This window comes from Macaca nemestrina, chromosome 15 (assembly GCF_043159975.1).
Source record: "Macaca nemestrina isolate mMacNem1 chromosome 15, mMacNem.hap1, whole genome shotgun sequence".
Lineage (NCBI taxonomy): Eukaryota > Metazoa > Chordata > Mammalia > Primates > Cercopithecidae > Macaca > Macaca nemestrina.
The window spans coordinates 64317162-64333348 of NC_092139.1; the positions used below are offsets into that span (position 1 = coordinate 64317162).

A 16187-nucleotide genomic window follows, 5' to 3' on the forward strand; every position below is an offset into this window, starting at 1 on the left:
TTACTAATAAGAAGTCTACTATTAGTCAGATAGGTTTTCCTATAAGATTGATACTTTTATCTCATTGATCTAAGAATTAATTCCTTAATATTCACTTTAGATAGCCTAATGGGTATATGCCTTGGTGGAGACTTTTTTGGTGTGTGTGATGAATTTACCAGGAGTTCTTTGGGTCTCTTGTATTTCAGTATCCAAATCTCTAGCAAGATCAAGGAAATTGTACTCAGTTATTCCCTCAAATAAGTTTTCTTTTTTTTTTTTTTTAACTTTTTTGCTTTCTCTTCTCCCTTGAGAAAACCAAATAGTCTTAGGTTTGGCTAACACGATCTCACATTGCTTAGAATCTTTATTAATTTCTTTTTGTTCTTTTTTCTTTATTTTTGTCTTATTGGGTTAATTTGAAAACTTTGTCTTTGAGCTTTGAAATTTTTTCTTCTACTTTTTCTAGCCTATTTTTGAATAATTCCACTGCATTTTGTAATTTTCTAAATGTGTCTTTTATTTTCAGAACTTCTGATTTTTTTAAATCTGTCTTTTTAGAAAACTTATATTCATATCCTGAATTGTTTAATTAATTTATGCTGGTTTTCATCTTTCTCTGGTACCTCCTCGAGTAGCTTAATAACAAATATTTTGAAATCTTCATGTGGTATTTCAAAGATTTCATTTTGGTTTGGATTTATTGCCATAGAGCTAATGTGATCTTTCGGGGATGTGATCGAAGCCTATTTTGTTATATAACTAGAATTTTTTTCATCTCATTTGGGCAGGCTATTTCTTTTAATTATTAATAAATTTGGTTTTTGACTATGTTTTTAAAGTTTTTTTTCCTTTTAAGAATGTGACTTTAATGTTTATAGTTTATTGCAGCCTAATTCAGGTCTTGGTACTTTAGCGGTAAAGACTGTGTGAGTTCCTTGGTTATAGAGTTTCATTTTTGTTTTTTATAATGACTTTTCTTAGATAATGATTGTAGCAGCAATGTGTGTTGAGTGTGCCAGCAATTCCACTGTCTCCTATGGGTTGGAATGGCAGAGGTCTCTTGAAGCTCACCTCACCCCACCATGGTATGCACTTTTTAATTTATTTTTCCCCAATATTTTATCCACTAGGTTAAATAGTTCAGGCTTCAGGCCAGTAGGAGAGGTGTCCCTGAGTGGAAACTGCTTGTGACTAAAGTAGGTGGGTGAATGCAATATGCAATGTGGGGCTAAAGTCCCAGCCTTGACAGAAGCAGTCAGGGAAGCTCTCAGTGAAATTCACTAAGGCCTTGTCAGAAGGAAGGGTAGGAGCTACCTTAGCTCCCCTGCCAGGCCAGTAGGAAAGCTATCCCCTCCCCAGACATACTCCTGACCCATTGTTCTGGCTATTCAGACCAGGCAGACACCTTTTACATCTGCAGGAATGTTGATGTCCAAGTGGAGAGGAATAATGACTCTACCCCTCATGCAAGCCTGTATCTGGAGAGTGTTCCTCCTGTGGGGGTTCAATCATCCTGAAGTGTCTCAGAAACTCTGTCTATATTTGCACCCATGCTAGGCTCCCATGGGAGATGCCCCAGTTGTTTCTGCAGTGATGGACAAAAGGGAAAACAAGTCTTCTTGAAGAACTTTCATGAGCACCAGAACTGCTTGTCTGTGGGTAGAGCTACACATTTTCTCTGCTAACTCAGCACTGCAGTTGTGCCTTGCTTAAAGAAACTTTCCGCCAGAGGAAAAATCTGGGACTCAGGCCTGCAGTCCAGATTCTTTTTTCCCATGAGATGTTTCCGTGATGTGGTTTACTTGCTCTTCCCTTAGGAATAGGAGTCCCTGTGAACCCAACAACTGCAAATGTTCCTGTTGCTCTGGGTTTAGCTGCCCAGTGGGATCCAGTGATGTGATCTGTCCTCAAGCGTCCCAGTAGCAGGTACCAGCACATGCTCTGATAAATGTGGCAAGGGAGTGATGTAGGCTTTGTGAGATTTCTTGGTTTTAAATAGCCTTAGTGTGTTGGCTTTCTCAAATACCAGTTGTAGTAGTAGCAGACTGGTCATTTGCGCAGACGCAGAACCTCCTGGTTAGCCAGGGTGTTGCAGACAATGATGATGACTGAGCTCACACACACAAGTTTTCTACTTCATGGATACATTGTTATTCTACCTTGAGATGCTGTAATTGTCTGTCAGGTGACCTCCAGCCAGGAGGTGGCACTTACAAAAGAGCACCAGCTGAGGTGGAAGCAGGTGGATTTGTGCTTGCATTACATTACCCAGGGGAGGTATTCTGGTTTATTAGGTGATGAGCAGAGCCACAGGGTTTCCTACAGTTTCTTTCTTTTGTGTTAAGCTACCAGGACACGTGGAAGGGCAAAATCAGGGGGAGCTAAGTGAGACAGGATTATGTGCTGCCTCTTTATGTGCGGGGAAATCAGAGGGCTCTAGGGGCATTGGGACGCAGTTCTCTGGCCACTGGGTAATGTTCCAAAAATAATCATAGCTGCCTCCTCTGCAATAGAGTTTTGCAGGGAGTGGTGAATAGAAGGTGAGGTAAGCTTCATCCAGCTCCCACACACTTGGCAAGGCATTTCTCTCACCCACAGTGTTTGCTAGCAGTAGCTAGTTAAATTGCGTGTCTGAGCATAGAAGTCAAAACTGCCCCAGACGTCTCATAAGCCTTCCCTTTGGAGACAAGAAGCACAGCTTTCAGGCCATGTGCCTCCCTGTCCACCCCCAAAGCCAGGGTGCCTGGCTCCTGTGCTCATGGTTGCAGCACACTTCCCACTTGCCTCCCTGTTCTGGCCAAAGGAGTTTGTCATCCCCCGAGGTTATATTGTGAATTTCAGTTGGGAGCATTTTCAACATGCAACTGCTGAGTTAGCTGGCAGACTTCAGTGAGCTCCCCTGTGACAAAGAATCAGGAATGGCGTCCTCAGTCTGTGCTGGAGACTGGAAATGCATGCTGGGCTCTTCCCACTGCTGCTACTTTTATATTCCCCATTGTTCCGTCTTTCAGTTTCAGTGCTGGGTAGGGTTCACGCCTTCCCTTGTGAGCTAAATTGCCAAGTTCTCCAGATGGGGTGTATCTTCTGGAGGTAGTCTCTCTCCCTCTCACATTCTGGGGACTTACAAGTTTTCACCAGGCTGTGATTTAGGCTGCTAGTTGCTGCTTCTTTCAAATGGTTTGTGGTTTCTTTCCTTTTTTGTGTTAATTTCCTACGGTGCTTCTTGGAAAAAAGTTTACAGTGTGAATCTCTATTTACTGTTTTGTTTTTCCAAGTGTCAGTGGCATGCTAATACTGCCTCCAATTCACCATCTTATATGACAGTCACTGGTATCAATATTAATGCAAAGGTAGATTGGTGCAGGAGAAAAGCAAATCAGAAACAAAAATCATAGAATTGAGAACTTAGAGATTATGTTCACGTGTAAGAAAAGGAAAAAATTCTGATTAAGACATCAAAATTTGGCCGGGTGTGGTGGCTCATGACTGTAATCCCAGCACTTTGGGAGGCCAAGGTGAATGGATCACCTGAGATCAGGAGTTCAAGTCCAGCCTGGCCAACATTGTGAAATCCTATCTCTGATAAATGTAGAAAAATTATCTGGGTGTGGTGTTGTGCCCCTATAGTCTCAGCTACTTGGGAGGCTGAGGCAGGAGAATCACTTAAACCTGGGAGGTGGAGGTTGCATTGAGTCAAAAGCACACCACTGCACTCCAGCATGGGTGATAGAATGAGACGCTGTCACACACAAAAAAATAATAAATAAAATAAATCAAAAGTCTGCCTGAGCAATTAAGTCAATGAAGTTTTAGTTTAAACAATTATCTAACACAATGTACCCTGTAATTCTGCAGGATGAATCTAGACCTAGCTGCTTACAGTAGTTCAGAAAGACTAAGTATGCCAATAAAAGATGCATGTTGACCTAAGACGTGCAATGCTACACAAGGGTCAGGCTCAGGCTAGAATAGAGTCCTGCCATAAAAATAGTAATATAGAGACTTCATAAATTACTAATATAATATAATTTGTTTGTGTGAGGTTTAAGGAGTGGACTTTTTGATTAAATGTGATTTACTCTAATAAATATAGTGAATGTCTTCTTATGCTAACAGACTGGGAGAAGAATATAGACCATCAGAGGAAAAAAAAGAGTCCAATGAATATGCAGAGGACTAAGAGTCAAAAACTATATATATAGGAGTTTCTTGTTGGTTCCAAGTATACAGTAATGCCATTAATCTAGATAAAGATCTTGGAATAAAGGTAATGGTAATGCACGGTGAGGAAAATAGGGGACAGTAAGTAATCGTACACATATAGAATTTACCATATGTAGGAGAGTTTCAATGCAGTGTCTAAGTGACAACTTATGACTCAGAAAAATTATCATATGGTTAACATTGACACTGATGTATCTGGAAGATGTTGATTTTATTTCTGCCTTCTGAGACAAAGGGCAGAAAATGCCCTCAAATTTGCATTTGCCTTTGGCTGAACATGGTATTGCAGTCAACATTTATACAGCTCTGTCCTCATTTCATTCTTATCTCTACTTATATCTAATTTTCACAAAGAAGTTTTCACTTTTAAACCTATCCAAAATAAGCACCAGTCACCATGACTCTTGCCCTGCCCTAGTTTTCTTCGTAATACATTTATCACTTCCTGGAATTATATTATGTATGCTATTTGCCTGAGGCTATTAATCTGAAATAATTTAATAATAATTTTGGAAGTACGGAAGATGGACTCGATAACAAATACAATCTCACTCTAGCCAATGCTACACTTGAAAAACTTAATTGCTCTTAATTTCACACAATAAAATTGTTAAGATCACAATATTTTTGCCTATTTCAATAATCAGAAAGACAGAAACTTCTTAGTTTTATACAAATAATAAAATCATAGTATAAAATTACACTCCTGTCTTTGTGCTTTCTCTATCTGTGACTTAAATTTATTTTGGTGACTCTCAACACAAAGGTGGAATTTATCTTTCCTTTTACATTTGGATGGCAAACAAGAAGAATTTACAAAATATCTGAAGACTGTAGCTTATGTAGGTGATGAGCAGAGGCACAGATATGTAGACCAAGTGACACACTGTGTGTTTCACTTCAGATTACACCTCTGGTTGGATAAATCCAACTCTTTTCCATTAGCCAAGACTGGAGGAAGGGAGATTACTTTTTAAAATTTGATCTTCTACTCATCAAAAAGAATGTTTCATGCCTGTATTTCCTCCATCATAATTAGATTTGTTACATTCAGTACTTAGAGATGTTTATAAGAAAACATATTTTCTTTTTCAGCTTATTATTGCCTAACTCAGAGTTTTCAATGAGGCTTGATATTGGGTTAACAAGCTTTTACAGTAGGAAACATTACAAGAGACATTTACCTAGTTTCTCAGATTTCCAGGGATAACTATACAGCAGCTGAACCATTAAGGTAATTACAGAGAAAGAAAAGTTAACCGAGATAGTTTGTCAGAGGAAGAAATCATAGATGTAATTTTAATTCTCTGCTCTGAATCATAATTACAAAATGCATCAGCTAAGACACAGAGAGGAATTTTAAGCAAAGTCAGGAGCCACTGATGAAATGTCATTAAAATAGAAGTAGAATAATTTAAAAGTGTTGTATTTACCATATTTGATAACATATATGAATGAGTTTTAAAATATCTTTATTATACTTGAGATATTTAAATGCAAATAGAAAGATTAGGTTTTACTTTATTTTTGCCAATTTTTAAAGCATAATTGGAGCAAATTTATTTTTCCACCAATAAATAAGGTGATGCTCAAGAAATATTTATTTGGTCCAAAGTATGTCAATTTTTCAGGAAAATGAGATGTAGTAATTTAAAGGGAACTTTAATATTTCACATATACTAGAGAGAACAGACAGTTCTCATGCTTATTTTATTTTATATTTGAGATTTATATTATCTAAATAATTGTTTAATACTCCATTTCTTGTACATCAAATGCAATTTAGTATATTATGCTGGCATTCAACATTAAATATTTTCTAAAATAAAATATATTTTAAGTATATAATGTTTAGACAAATTATTTACAAAAATTGCCTGTCTCAACTTTCAAATGAGCTTGGATTTTTTTACCAGATTATGTAGAAACTTTACTATTTAGTCATGTGATTTCTTTAATAAGTAATTTCTCTCTGTCCCTAACAGAGAGGAAAATCAAAGGCAATTAAGGTTTTCCAAATATTTGAATCTTTTAGTTTTATGTAATTTTAGTAATTGGGGTAATGTGGAAATATAATTTAGTATTTGTGTAATGTGGGATATACTGTAGGTTATTTCATCTTTACAGACAAGTAATCAAAGAAGGGCAACACGTAAGATTCCTATCATAACATTAATTCATTCCATTCGATGCACATCTAGTATCTTTGGCCTCCAGGGCATTGATTGTCACATTTATTGCAGTGTTCAAGAACCTGTCAGCCAAAGTAAGAGAATCTGATGGACTCCTAACTACAGAGAGAAATGATTACTGGAAATGCCATCTCTAATATTTCAAAGTGTATTGATTTGAATTTACTTTCAATAATTATTTTCCTCAAAAACTAAACACATGGATTTATTAACATCCTATATTTGGACTAGAACTTGAAGGCCTACTAGCAATTATGGGCAGTATGTTCAAGTAGGAGAAATGCCATTCATCCAATTACCACCTGGTAAAATCACCTAAGTCTGTACATCTCAGAACAGGAAAGCCCCAGAGAATGAATAATGATCACTCAGTATGTAGGAAGATCATACTTTATATTACTTTGCATGCAATGGATGATTGAAAATAACAAAATTATGTTTATGAAGCCCTAACATAAATAATTTGCTTTTTTCCCTTTACTTCCTCAATTCAGGATTGATTATAAATTCTGTAGGTACAACTGAACATGTACTCATTTTCTACCATATCATTTATAATAAAATTTGTAGGGCCACTATTTACGCACATAAATTGAGCGTGTTCTGTTATGCTATAAGTGGATTAGAATTTTAAGGGATTTTGGATGTCACATTTTTGGGTTTATGCATGTGAAATCACTCTGGATGTATGTAGAGAGGTAAAACAAACAAACAAACAAAAAAAATAGAAAAACTTAGGGTTTTATGGCAAGTGAAAGTTCCAGAGATCAGCTAAAACAAGCAAATTTTATCTATTTGTATTGCTAAATAGAAATAAAATGCTATTGAGCTATATAAGCTATATATGGAACTACAAATATAATATGACATATCATATTAATTTTTCTAATCCACTTATGGCATAACAGGACACAGTCAATTTTATGTGCTGTGAATAGTGGCCCTACAATTTTCATTATAAATGATATGGTAGAAAATGAGTACATTTACCTATGTTGGTTAATTGAAAGGTGCTATTCTTTTATTTTATTCCATTGGAATTGCCAGTAAAGAGTTGCAAGCCTTCTAGATTAAAATGTAAGACTGAGCATACCAGTGAGCCTGCTTTTATTTAAGCAGTGGCAAAGATCTTATTTAAATGACACTAAATACAACAAGGATTTACATCTATAACATGCTAGAGAGAAAAAAAAGAGGATACCAGTATATGACATGTAGAGAAGTTATAAAATAGATGGATAATTTTTTAAATGGAAGTAATGACAACAAGATTGAATGTACAATAAAAGAGCTGTTAAAAAGGTAGGAACTTATATGTCGGCACAATTATGTATAGACTGCAGACTTGCTTCACCAGGTAACTGGATTAAAACTGGATTAAAACTTGCTACAACAGGTAACTGGATTAAAAATTGGGCAAAAATCCAAGAATTAATTTAAGGTCTGTATAGGAAAATGTGTACACATTTACTTCCCTCCCTGTTCTCCAACAAACATAATGAGAAACAGAAAGAGATGTCCTAGGTTAAGAAAAAAATCAGTGGGACCTTTCCTTTATTATTTAAATGATTGTCTTGGAAGCAATACAGTATGTAATGTGGGCTTGAGTTACTCATGTATAATGACTAGTAATATGAGCTCTGCAAACATTGATCCACACAGGATTCATAGAGCACCTAGTCAGCTTTCATATCCTCATCTCTTTAAATCTTGAGAATAAGACCTTTAGGCAAAAAGCCAAAATAAACGAACAAACAATAAAACATGAATGGAAACACATAACGTAAAGAATAGATTGCAAAACTACAGAAATAATCATTCTATTTTTAAACAGAATATAGAATGTCCTGTTTCTCAAATTGAGGACATAATGCTAGGAAACTGACAAATAGTAAATTAAAAGAATGTATTTTTAGTAATAGGGCATTACTTAAAATAGAATGTTTCAAAGATAATGTAATGCAAAACAAGAGAGATCGACAATGTGAGAGAAAAGATACACGAGCAAAGATTTAAAAAGTTGCCCCCAACTCAGTTAATACTAGCAGCAAATAAATTAATAGATAATTCAAATATTTAAATTACAATAAAACAATAAGGTAATATAGACATATCTCATTTTATTGCACTTTGTTTTGTACTTTGCAAATGGTGCATTTTTAAAATAAATTGAACCAGGGTTTATGGCAACCCTGTACCAGGCAAGTCTACTGGTACCATTTTTCTAAGAGCATATGCTCACATTGTGTCTCTCTGTCACATTTTGGTAATTCTCACAATATTTAAAACTTTTTCATTTTTAATATGTGATCTGTAATCAGTGATCCTTGATGTTGCTATCGAAATTATTTGTTGGCTCCACAACCCAGACCCATAAAAAGTTATGAGCTCAACAGATAGATGTTGTGTGTCGACTTATCCACTCTCTCCCTAGGGCTGCCTGTGACAAAGCTGTATAAGGAATGCTTGAATCTAGCAGAATCTGATTCATAAAGTTTAAGGAAAGACGCAATCTCCATAACGTAAAAATCCAAGATAAAGCAGCAAGTGCTAATGTAGAAGCTGCAGGAATTTATTCAGAACATCTAGCTGAGATCATTGACAAAGGTGGCTACACCACACCACAGATTTTCAGTGTAGATCGAATAGCCTTCTATGAGAAGAAGATGCCATTTAGAATTTTCATAGCTAAAGAAGAGAAGTCAGTGTCTGGCTACAAAGCCTCAAAGGACAGGGTGGCTCTCTTGGTAGAGGCTAATATAGCTGGTGACTTTAAATTGAAGCCAATGCAAATTTATTATGATGAAAAGTTTAGGGCCCTTAAGAGTTACGTTGGCTGGGGGTGGTGGCTGACGTCTGTAATCCCAGCACTTTGGGAGGCCGAGGAGAGCAGATTGCTTGAGCTCAGGAGTTTGAAACCACTGTGGGAAACATGGTGAAACTCCGTCTCCACTAAACTACAAATATATTAGCCAGGCATGGTGGCACGCGCCTGTAATCCCACCTACTAGGGATGCTGAGGCGGAAGAATCACTTGAGCCCTGGAGGTGGAGGTTGCAGTGAGCCGGGATCGCGCTACTGCACTCCAGCTTGGGCAATAGAGTGAGACTCCATGTTAAAAAAAATAAAAGTTATATTAAATCTACTCAGCCTGTGCTCTAGAAAAGGAACAAAATTTGAGTGACAGCCTACTTGTTTACGGAATGGTTTACTGAACGTTGTAAGCCTACTGTTGAAACCCACTGTTCAGAAGAAAAGATTTATTTGAATATATTCCTGCTCATTGACAATACACCTGACACTCAAAAAGATTAATGTTGTTTTCATACCGCTAACGCAACATCCATGCTGCAGCCCATGGATCAATAAATAATTGCATCTTTCAATCTTATTATGTAAGAAATACACTTTTAAGGCTACAATGGCTATAGATTGTGATTCTTTTCATGGATATGGGCAAAGTAAATTGAAAACCTTCTGGAGAAAACTCATCATTCTAAATGGCATTAGGAACATTTGTGATTCGTGGAAGGAGATCAAAATGTCAACATTAATGGCAGCTTCAAAGAAGTTGACTCCAACCCTCATGGATTACTGTGAGGGCCTCAAGACTTCAGTGGAGGAAGTCACTGCAGATGTGGTAGAAATACCAAAAGAAATACAATTAGAAGTAGAACCTAAAGATGTGACTGAATTGCTGCAATTTCATGATAAAACATGAAAGAATGAGGAGTTGCTTCTCGTGGATGAACAAAGAAAGTGGCTGCTCAAAAAGAAGTCTCTTCCTGATGAAGCTGCTGTGAACATTGCTGAAATAACCTCATTTGAGGTCTCTTTACAATAAAACCCTCAACAAACTAGCCAATGAAGGAACATACGTCAAAATAATAAGAGCCATTATGACAGATCCACAGCCAACATTATACTGAATGGACAAAAGCTGGAAGTATTCCACTTGAGAACTAGAACAAGATAAAGATGCCCAATTCCACCACTCCTCCCATTCAACATGGGTACTGGAAGTCCTAGCAAAGAAATCAGGCAAGAGGAAAAAAAAAAAGAAAAAGCATCTAAACATAAAATAAGTCAAACTATCTTTCTTTACTGATGGTACGTTTTCATACCTAGAAAATCCCAATGACTTTTCCAGAAAGCTCCTGGAACTGTTAAAAGGCCAGTAAAGTTTGAAGTTACAAAAGCAATCTACAAAATTCCGTAGCATTTCTCTATACCAGTCACATTCAAGTTGAGAGCAAAATGAGAAATGCAATTCCATTTACAATAATCACACACACACACATAAAATACCTAGGGATTCATCTAATCATGGAGGTGAAAGACCTCTACAAGAACTACAAAACACTGCTGACAGGAAATTTAATCTGCCCTGTCCATATTGAGAAAGTATAGATAAATATACAATATATGGTATAATTTACATTATATATGTTCTTAAAAACATCAGCTCTGAAGGACAATAATCATACTGGTATTTGGCATTAATGAGTAACAGAGGATAATAGAAATCAAGAGAGGGTATAATGTCTTTAAAGTTTTGATTAAAAAGTGATTTCTAACTCGACGAGTCTAGTATTCTATATGCCAAGTATATGAGGACAAAATGTAGTCAGTCATTTTTGTGCATGCATGAACTAATATTTTCCCCATTCAATCTTCCTGAGAAAGTTATTTAAAAATATATTCCAAGAACAAAAGGATAATAACAAAGAAACATTTATACAATTTAAGAAAACGTAAAATATGAAAGGGACATGTATCTTCTTAGAAAACAATATCAGTGGCCTCAATTGAGAATATCTATATAAAATCAGATGTAGACAATAGAAGGATTAATAAGAAGCTGACTGATATCAGTAACAATTTGGAGGACTGATAAGTTTGTTGACCCAAGTAGGAAATAAGAGAAATAGAAATGCTAAGAAACAAATCAAAACTACATTACAAAAATAGCACTTGCCAAACATAAAGCAAACTAAGGGCGGTATAGTTAGAGAAATCACTGTATGTACAAAAGCAGACTCAGTTTTACCTTAATTTAAGGAACATTATTTTATACATTTCAGTAGGTCTAGCATATTGAATAGAGAGGAATCTAATCGTAACAGACAATTAGCTCAATATTAAATTATATTTATATAGCTAAACAATGTAAACACTTTATCTGAATTCTAAACTAAAGTCAGCATATGAATAAAGAAAAGTTTAGTCATAAAGTAGAAGCATGGTTTTGTCAACATAGAATAAAGACAGAGGTGATCACAGTGGGAATCAGAATAAGAAATATGGACATAAGGTGAAGCTTTTTTGTTGATATAGAGTGCAAGTTTTTTTTTTAATCATAACAGTGGAAAATTAAGAGATGGTATCAAAAGTCACAGATTCCAGAAAGAATGTTATGTACATTTTTAAAACTACACGAAGATAACAAACAGCACTTAAAAACAACTGATTAAAAGGAAACAGGAAAAATATTTTCTGAAAATGTAATAATAACCCTCAAAGGTCCAAAAATATTTTTTTATATGATGAGAGTTAATGTGAGAAATGGTGTGTATGAGGGAAAAGGAGAAGTGGTAATGTTTGTTTTTTTCATCATAATCTCACTGTGCAGTTTCATTTTTTATGTAACTTTCACAAAATTAACAATAATACAAAACCTGCCCAAATTGCTGGTGACTTACATGAACTCAGTCACTACCAGAATAAATCTGATGAATCCTATGGGAAAAAATTATGAATGTTATTAATAAATTAATAAAAAAATTAAAGAAGCTATGCAGATGGAAACTAAGCATACGAAAAGATGCTCCATAGCATATGTTAGCAGAAAAAAATGCAAATTAATCCATTCTGTCACTGATGGACATTTGGGTTGATTCCAAGTCTTTGCTATTGTGAATAGTGCCGCAATAAACATATGTGTGCATGTGTCTTTATAGCAGCATGATTTATAATCCTTTGGGTATATAACCAGTAATGGGATGACTGGGTCATATGGTACATCTAGTTCTAGATCCTTGAGGAATCGCCATACTGTTTTCCATAATGGTTGAACTAGTTTACAATCCCACCAACAGTGTAAAAGTGTTCCTATTTCTCCACATCCTCTCCAGCACCTGTTGTTTCCTGACTTTTTAATGATTGCCATTCTAACTGGTGTGAGATGGTATCTCATTGTGGTTTTGATTTGCATTTCTCTGATGGCCAGTGATGATGAGCATTTTTTCATGTGTCTGTTGGCTATATGAATGTCTTCTTTTGAGAAATGTCTGTTCAGATCCTTCGCCCACTTTTAGGAAAATGTGGCACATATACACCATGGAATACTATGCAGCCATAAAAAAGGATGAGTTCGTTTCCTTTGTAGGGACATGGATGCAGCTGGAAACCATCATTCTTAGCAAACTATCACAAGAACAGAAAACCAAACACCGCATGTTCTCACTCATAGGTGGGAACTGAACAATGAGATCACTTGGACTCGGGCAGGGGAACATCACACACCGGGGCCTATCATGGGGAGGGTGGAGGTGGGAGGGATTGCATTGGGAGTTATACCTGATGTAAATGACGAGTTGATGGGTGCAGCACAGCAACATGGCACAAGTATACATATGTAACAAACCTGCACGTTATGCACATGTACCCTAGAACTTAAAGTATAATAATAAAAAAATAATAATAAAAAATAAAAATAAAAAAAAGAAAAATGCAAATTAAAACAACAATGAGATAGGACTATACAACCATTAAAATGACCACAATCTGTAACACTGACAGCAACACATGATGAAAAGAATACAAAATAACAGGGATTTTTATTGCTGGTAGAAATGTAAACTAGCACAGCCACATTGGAAGACAATTTGGGAGTTTCTTACAAAAGTAAACACATTCTTTTCATATGATGCAGCAATCATGGTTTTAACTTTTTACTCAAAATAATTTAAAATGTATGTTCACACAAAAACCAACATACAGATGTTTATAGTAGCTTTATTCATGATTGCCAAAATGTGGAAATGACCAATATGTCTTTCAAGAGGTGAATGGACAAACTGGGATATCTTGAGACAATAGAATATTATTTCCTCCCCAAAAGAAATGACTTATCAAGCAATGAAAACAAATGGAGAAACCTTAAATGATATTGCTAAGTGAAAGAAGCCAATCTGAAAAGGCTACATAATTTATGTTTCCAACTATCTAGCATTTTGAAATGGCAAAGCTATGGAGACAGTAAAAAGATTAGCGGTGTTCACTGGTTAGAGTGGAGGAAGGCATGAATAGGCAGAGCACAGAAGATTTTCAGGGCAGTAAAAATAGTCTGTTTGGTATATAATGTGGGATCATATCATTATACATTTGTCCAAACCTATAGAATGCACACCAAGAGTGAACCATAAACTATGACTATAGGTAATCAGGATGTGTCAATGTAAGCTTAGTCATTGTAACAATTATAACACTTTAATGGGGTTTGCTGACAGTGGCGGAAGCTGTTTATGCATGGGAGCAGGAGGTATGTGAGCTAGAGGAAAGTATAGAGTTTTCTCTATACTTTCTTCCAAATTTTAGTGTGAACCTAAAATTTTTCTAAAGATAATCTTAACACTCTTTAAAATTAAAAATAGACATGTTAACAAAAAGTGAATTAAATTTGAAAGGGACACAAAATGTATTTACTTAAGGTGTTTTACTTAATAAGAAATATTTTTTCATGGCTCACGTTGGGAAATCATGATTGGCCTGAAAGATAATTTTTCCATTCCAAATGAGAATCTTAAACTATTATATAAAGTTGACCAGATAAAAAGCCAAAATGTTTTGAGAAATAAGTTTATTCTATGTAACTTGAAAACAAATTCTTAGCGAATGAACACTCTTTTGGTTTATGTATTTAAAAAATGTATTAGCATACTTATAGAATAATCACATTGTACATAGAGACAATTCAGTTAACAATTAAGGTTTCTGATTGATAATAAAGAAAAACAAATACAAAAATACTGCATAAAAATTTTATCAACAATAAATTCTGGATAATCATAGATCTGTGTTTTTTGTCAACCTGAAATAATTCAGTTCAAATCTTGTAAAAAACCAGAAAACAATTAATTATTGAAATAATCATTGCAGGAAAAAAAGCAAAGCATTGATTCCTTCATTCACATCATTTTGGAGTAAAACCCTCAAAGCTGTCATCTGTGAATATGAAAGACAATCATATTTTTGAATATGAAACAAAGATTAATATTACTCCTGATTGAAATGGCACACACAAATGTTTGCATTAGTAGGTGTAGGGCATAAGAACAGAAGGGGACGAGAACATGCTCTGAGATAAAACAATAATATTTACTGCTCTAACAGTATGGATGATGTCTAACTAGCTCTGTTCTTTGCTGACAATATGCCATCAGCCATAGTTGTATGAATTATTGATGTCTGATCAGCACTTCTCTTGAGCATCAGTACAATCAATATATCTGATTCTAATTCCAGGAAATCATTGTTCTTGACGATTCTAAGAAACTATACCACATTTAGTATTATGTGTCAATCATATGCTTTAGACTCAATTAGGAAAAGGGGAAATTTAAATCTAATATGATTTATTTTTAGTTTACACAAAATAATTTTATAATAATCTTTCTCAAAAGCCTACAAATCAAAACATGATATAATCTAATTGGCCTGAAAAACAACTTCAGTTGGCATGCAATACCAAAAGTTATCATAAGGCAAAATAATGCAAAAATTAATCAAATGTCATATCATAATTTTGAACTTTTATTTTGTAGTTTGAAAAAGTCATGAAAAATTGCATGGCTTCTATATGTATTTGATGTTGGTTTTCCATTTAGATTAGAAAAAAGTAATCTGTTAAGTATTTATTTAACTAAAATTATACTACAACAAGTCTCTATTTAAGGTCTACTTAAATTTAAGAAGCATTTATTTACCACTTCCAGCTGCTTTGCTTCCTTAAACATCTGGAAAATGCAAATAGCTTAAAGGTACTGAAACCAAATTAAGGGGAAAAAAGAGTTGTAAATCATTATCAGATTTTTTAAATATTCTGCCTAAATAGTAGCTAATTTGTCTAAAATTATCATCTGTTTTTATAAATAAAAAGATCCATGTCATAGTTTATTATAGATGTTGGATTATTGTGTTTGTTTTAGTCTCAAAACAAGAATAAATGCTTAAGTTTATAAATTGCTTTCATTCAATTACCACTGCTTTGGTCAGGGAATTCGCTTATAACTGAAATGGTGCTCAAAATATCAATAATATGTATTATCTCATATTTTAGGAAAATGAGACCCAGACTAAACTCTCCTGTATATGGACAGCTACAATGGGAATTCAGTAACTTCTGTATACCATTTTCATATCTATTAATTTGTCCATATATTCCATATATGTATGTGTATATATATTCATTCATCTATTCCTTTATGCATTATTTATTTTAAAATAAAATTTACATTCCATTTTGCCAATGAAGTATTGCTTTATAGCTAGACGTCTAGAGAGATGGTCTCTGGAGCCTTCTGTTACACCGGTGCCTGTCCTCTCTGAGGACATGGTGGTTAGCTTTTTTTATTATTATTACTTGAATTAATTTTATATTTATAAATGTTTGTCATCATTTGCTTTGATAAAATAAAGTTACTCAAAATAGTTCTATATATCTGCCTGAGAAGACACTAGCAGGAAGTCAGATTCTTGATGCTGGGAGCTTAAATATGATTATAATAA

General features: G+C 34.8%; 2 long non-coding RNA genes across 2 annotated transcripts in view; both read left to right on the plus strand.

Moving 5' to 3' along the window:
- LOC139358882 (uncharacterized) overlaps positions 1-16187 on the plus strand; it is a 60399-nt gene that overhangs the window by 21161 nt on the left and 23051 nt on the right. The window lies entirely within an intron of this gene.
- The window catches only part of LOC139358578 (uncharacterized), a 40467-nt gene that overhangs the window by 7424 nt on the left and 16856 nt on the right, over positions 1-16187 (plus strand). Inside the window, exon 2 of the long non-coding RNA XR_011613766.1 lies at positions 964-1067. This is a non-coding gene — a long non-coding RNA (uncharacterized lncRNA). The remainder of the gene's footprint in view (positions 1-963; positions 1068-16187) is intronic.